Genomic DNA, 6,255 nt, shown 5'->3' on the forward strand with positions numbered 1-6,255 from the left:
TGGTAGTACACACATAACGGTTTTAATGAAGATTAAAGGTGCTAACGCTGTAAAAGCACTTAGGATGGCGTCTGGCGCATAAATTGTTCAGTATGTTTCCTAAGATTACCTTTCCCAGTGTACGGCGTGCCCACCCTCTACTTAAGAAATCAGGTGGAGAGTTTCTGCCTCGTTGACTGAATTGAGAGATTATTATCTGATAAACCCACTCCTGCTACCTGGACCCTGGATTCTGTCCAAGTCCCAGAGATGTACGTCAGAGCAGTGTGCGTTTTCAACTAGACACAAACCAAGAGAAGTAAAGTGGTACATGAAGTTCATTTATGAACTTGGACAGATATTATATTAGCTTCGACAAATTTATCTTCTAGCAGTTTAGACAGTAAATTTATGTAAACTAAAATAATATGTAAGCAGCATACTTATTCTCTGGAAGTAGGAAAAAAGCAACCTAGCCATTCAGTATTAACAATAAATATTGTACGTATGTAAGAAACTGTTCAGACACTGAAATTAAAGAAGAAAGCACCTTCTCATCTTTCAGAACGAACCATGCTTTACCTGGAACCACATACACATTCTTATGTGGAAATCCTCACGACGTTTTTAGCACACAATAGTCACATGGGCGTATTATTTTATGATGAACTTTTCATAAAAGTATAAGTAGTTAACTCTTTTTCGGTTGATGTCATTTAAAATTTTTTTAAAGTTCTCCGGAACTGGCGGTCCAGTGGTTAGAACTCCGCGCTTCCATTGCAGTGGGCGGTGGTTCCATCCCTGGTAGCGGAACTAAGATCCTGCGAGCTGCCAGCCGCGTAGTGCAGCAAAAAAAAAAAAAAAAAAAAAGTATAATTTTTTTTAATAACTTCAGATTTACAGAAGAGTTGCAAAGATGGTTCCCATATACTCTTCACTCAGCTTCCCCTAATTCTTTTTTTTTTAAGAGCTTTTATTGAGGTACAGTAACTTCCCCTAATTCTTAACATTTTACATAACCGTGATACATTTACCAAAACTAAGAAAGTGACACGGGTACAGTTTTATCAACGAAACTGCGGAGTTTTTTCAGAGTTCATCAGTTTTTCCATCAATGCCCTTTTACTGATCTGGGATTTAATCCAGGATACCACAGGACGTTTAGTCATCATGTCTGTTTAGTCTCGTCCAATCTGTAATAGTTTTTTGGTCTTTTTTTGTCTTTCATTACCTTCAGATGTTTGATGAGTAGTGGTCAGATATTTTGAAGAATGTCCCTGAATTTGAGTTTCTCTGATGTTTTCTCCTGATTGGACTGAGGTCATAAATTTTAGAGAGAATACCACAGAGAGGATGTGTCCTACCTATATATGAAGGGACACATATCAACACAACTTACATTATCCTTGGTTACTTGGTTAAGGTGGTGTCTGACAGGTTTCTCCACTATATCTTTAGGATGTTTCCCTTTCCAGTCTACGCTTAGAGGTTGATTACTAAATCCAGTGCACTCAGCGGGAACAGAAATAAGCTCCATCTCGAATTTAGGGTCATATTTTAAAATCACCACATTTAGTAGTAAATTTGGGGCGAGAATCTTTGAGGCTATGCAAATATACTGTTCCTACTTGGAGTTTTGGCCACTAATTTTAGCTTTCATTGGTGCATCTTGACTGCAACAGTTATTACTGTGGTGTTCCAATTGGTAGTTTTATGTTTCACCTCTTTCTTCTGTATTCATTAGTTGGGAATCTTCTGTAAGGGAAAATTTTCATTTCCTGCATTTATTTATGACATCATTTATATCAGTATGAATATTTATTTTATTCCCAATCATGGTACTCAACTCACCTTTCACACCCAACTGTTGGCATCCTCTGATTTATTCTCTGTTCTATAATTTTACCCTTTTCAGAATATCAATTGTATGTATCTTCTGGGTCTGGCTTAGCAAAATTCATTTCAGATTCATTCATGTTTTTGCTCCCTTTTTTTAGGTCAGCTCCTTTTCCCTTACTCTTTTCATTTAATCCAATACTATTATGTTATTATGTTGCTCAAATTGTTCCATGTTTGGGCACTGAGAGCTATCATAGGTTAGCCTTTGGATCCTCTTAATGTATTCTTATTTTTTTTAAATAACGGTTTTGTTGAGATATAATTCACATAACATACAACTTACTCATTTAAAGCGTACAATTCAGTCATTTTTAGTGTATTCACAGATAAGAGTGATCATCACCAGTCAATTTTAGAACACTTTCATCAACTCAAAAGAAACCCCATACGCTTTAGCTATCATTCCCCTATACCTTCATCCGCCCAATCCCATGCAACTACTAATCTATTGTTGTCTCTGTATAAATGGAATCAAACAATTTGTAATCTCTTGTGACTGATTTCTTTCTCTTTGCATAATGTTTTTCCAAGTTCATCGGTGTTTTAGCATGTATTAATACTTGGTTCTTTTTTATGACTGAATACTATTCCATTGTATGGAATATTTTTGTTTTGTACCACATTTTCTTTATCCTTTCATCAGGGATAAAGAAACATTTGAGTTGTTTCCACCATTTAGCTGTTGTGAATAACCTTGCTTTAAACATTCATGTATAAGTTGTTTGGACATGTTTTTGTTACTCTTGGGTATTTACCTAGAAATTAAATTGCTGATTCACATAGTAACTATGTTTAATATTTTGAGGAATTGCCAGGCTTTTTTCCACTGTGGCCATTTTTGATTCTCACCAGAAGTTTATGATGGTTCCTATTTTTACACATCCTTACACACTTTTTTTTTTGGCTGAGCCACATGGCTTGTGGGATCTCAGTTCCCCCACCAGGGATTGAACCCAGGCCATGGCAGTGAAAGCACCAAATCCTAACCACTAGACCACCTGGAAACTCCCATACAGACTTGCTTTTATCTGATTTTTTATTCTAGTCATCCTAGTAGGTATGAACTACAACTGCACAGTAGTCTTGATTTGCATTTCCATGATGAATAATGAGGATAAACATCTTTTCATAAGTTTATAGGCCATTTATATATCTTCTTGGGAGAAATTTCTGTTCAGATCAGTTGCCCATTTTTACACTGGGTTATTTTATTTTCCTTTTAGTATTGATATGTGAAAGTTTTTTGTGTAGTCTAGATGCAGGTCTCTTATCAGATATATGATTTACAAATATGTAATCCAATTCTGTGGGTTCTTTTCACTCTCTTGATACTGTCCTTTCAAGCACAAAAGTTTTGCATTTCAACGAAGTACACTTTATAGTTTGCTTTGTTGCTTGTACTTTTGGTGTCATATCTAAGAATTTATTGCCAAATCCGAGGTCATGCAGATACATCCCTGTGTTTTCTTCTAAGAATTTTATACTTTTAGCTCTTACATGTAGGTCTTTGATCTGTTTTGAGTTAATCTTTCCCTGTAGTATGAAATAAGGGTTTAACTTTATTCATTTGTAAGTGGCTATCTGGTTGTACCAGCACCAGTTTTTAAAACATTCTTTCCTTATTGAATATTCTTGACACACTTGCCAAAAATCAGTTGACCATAAATGTATGGATTTATTTCTGGACTCTTAATTCTACTCTGTTGATCTGTATTTCTATATTTATGTACATACTTCCCTGTCTTGATGCTGTTTCTCTACAGTGTTTTAAAATTCGTGTGAGTCTTCCCGCTTGTTTTCTTCTTCAAGATTTTTTTGGCTGTTCTATGTCCCTTGTTAATTATATAAATTTTAGAATCAATTGTGAATTTCTATGAAGAAGCCAGCTGGGATTATGATAGGAATTGCATCAAATCTGTAGATTAATTTGGGGAGTATTGCCATCTTACTACTAAGATCTGTGATCTAAAACTATGGGTTTGGCAGGGACTTCCTTGGCAATCCAGTGGTTAAGACTCCCCGCTTCCACTTCAGGGGGCATGGGTTCGATCCCTGGTAGGGAAACTAAGATCCTGCATGCTGCGTGGCCAAAAAATAAAATAAAATAAAATAAAATAAAATAAAATAAAATAAAATAAAATAAAATAAAATAATAAAACAAAATAGATCAAATAGAATAGTTTTTTTCATTTAATTAGATTTTTATTTTCTTTAATCAGTGTCTTGTAGTTTTTAGCTGCAAGTCTTGTAGTTCTTTTGTTAAAATTACTCCTAAGTGTTCTGTTCTTTTGGTACTATTGTAAGTAGTATTGTTTCTTTAATTTTGTTTTTAGATTGTTCGTTATAAGTGTATGGAAATACAATTGATTTTTTTACATTGATCTAGTATCCTGGCACCTTGTTGAACTCAAGGATTCTTTAGGATTTTATATATACAAGATAATGTCATCTGCAAATAGAGATTTACTTTTTGTTTTTTTTTTTTTTGGCAAACCCAGGGCCCTGGCAGTGAGAGAACTGAGTCTGAACCACTGGACTGCCAGGGAATTCCTACTTCTTCCTTTCTAATCTGTATGCTTTTTATTTATTTTTCTTGCCTAATTGCTGTGACTAGAACCTCTAGTACATAGTTGAATAAAAGTGGAAATAATTGGCATCCTTAAATTATAATTGATCCTTGGGGGAAAGCATCCAGTGTATCATCATTAAGTATGGTATTACCTGTGTAGATTTACATAGATGCTCTTTACCAGGTTGAGGAAGTTTCCTTTTATTCCTAGCTTGTTGAGAGCTTTTATTATAAAAGAGTGTTGAATTTTGTCAAGTGCTTTTTCTGTGTCTGCTAAGATGATCATGTGGTTTTTGTTTTTATATTATTGATATGATATATGACATAGATTATTAAATGTTAAACCAACCTTGCATTTCTGGAGAAAATTTCATCATGATGTATAATTTTTTGTATGTTATGTAAGATTTAGTTTGCTATTCTTTTGTTGGGTATTATTGTGCCTATATTTGTAAAAGATACTTGTCTCTTGTTTTTATTTTTATTTTTTTGTCATGCCTTTGGTTTTGTTGTCAGCATAATACTGACCTCACAGAATAAGTTGGGAAATGTAGCATCTTCTATTTTTTTTTTTTTGGAAGTGTGTGTTAAGAATTGTTATTGATTCTTCTATAAATGTTTGATAGAATTAATTCCTAGTGAAACCACCTGGACCTGGGCTTTTCTTCCTGGTAATTATTGATTAGTGACTTGATCTCTTTACATGTCCTAGGTCTATTCAGGTTATCCACTTATTCTTCAGTCAGTTTGGATCCTTTGTGTTTTTCTAGGAATTTTTCTATTTACACTAATATATCTAATTTATTGGCATACAACTGTTCATAGTATTTCTTTCTTTTTCCCCTCCGAGACATTTTATTTGCATGTATGTATTCATCTCTAGAAAAAGAATCCAAGGATTTCCCCTCCTTTTGTTTTGCTTCTTCATGGTCCATGATGCCAGCTGAGGTTGTCAGTACAATGAAACCAAACTGATGGGACGGGAGTAGCTTATTCTGCCATTTTTCTAGATCTTTGAGTTGCACCTCAAACCTGGGGCTGATCACTCCACACTTATTTAGCCTGTCTGTGAGGTTCACAACAATTTTCCCAGCCCTGTGATCATTAATGATTTCAAATTAGCCAATGTAACCATGCTTCATCATCATAGTTAGAAACCTGATGACGACTTGGAGCATGGCCTAATAAGAACCTGGCATTTGCCTCTCTTTTTGGCCTTGTTGATACTCTTGAGAGCATCAGCCAGGACATTCATGTGCACCATTATGGCAGCATGGAAAGATGGCAGAAAGAGGTTCATAGTATTTCTTAAAATCTTTTTTTATTTGTTTCTGTAAGGTAGATAGTAAATTCCTCTTTTTTATTTCTCATTCTAGTAATTTGAGTCTCCCCTCTCTCCTTCCCTCCCTCCTCCCCCATCCCCCATTTATCTAGCTAAAGGTTTGTCAGTTTTGTTGATCTTTTCAAAGAACTGGCTTTTTGTTTCACTGATTTGTTCTATTATTTTTCCATTCTGTTTTATTAATTTGTGCTCTAATCTTTTATTATCAATTATTTCTGCTTGCTTCAAGTTTATTTTGCTCTTGTCTTTTAAATGTCTTAATTTGGAAGGTTGGGTTACTGATTTTAGACCCATCGAGGAGCCAACCCAGAGCTGCCTCATGAGAACAAAAGGAAATATCAACTAAGAAATTCCCAGGGTTTCAGAAGCACTGTGTCAAGAATGAGGGTCAAAGACCAAATATTAGAAGAGAAATGCTTCCAGTGTTCTAATCTCTTAGGAATTTTCAAGTGTTCTAGGAACCCTC

The 6,255-nt window shown here is 34.9% G+C and overlaps 1 pseudogene; it reads right to left on the reverse strand.

Annotated features, from left to right (window-relative positions):
• Positions 1–5,326: 5,326 nt before the first annotated feature.
• On the reverse strand, positions 5,327–5,714 carry LOC130853945 (40S ribosomal protein S15a-like; annotated as a pseudogene).
• Between the last annotated feature and the right edge of the window lie 541 nt (positions 5,715–6,255).

The sequence above is a fragment of the Hippopotamus amphibius genome, chromosome 5 (genome assembly GCF_030028045.1).
Source record: "Hippopotamus amphibius kiboko isolate mHipAmp2 chromosome 5, mHipAmp2.hap2, whole genome shotgun sequence".
In the NCBI taxonomy this organism is placed as follows: domain Eukaryota; kingdom Metazoa; phylum Chordata; class Mammalia; order Artiodactyla; family Hippopotamidae; genus Hippopotamus; species Hippopotamus amphibius.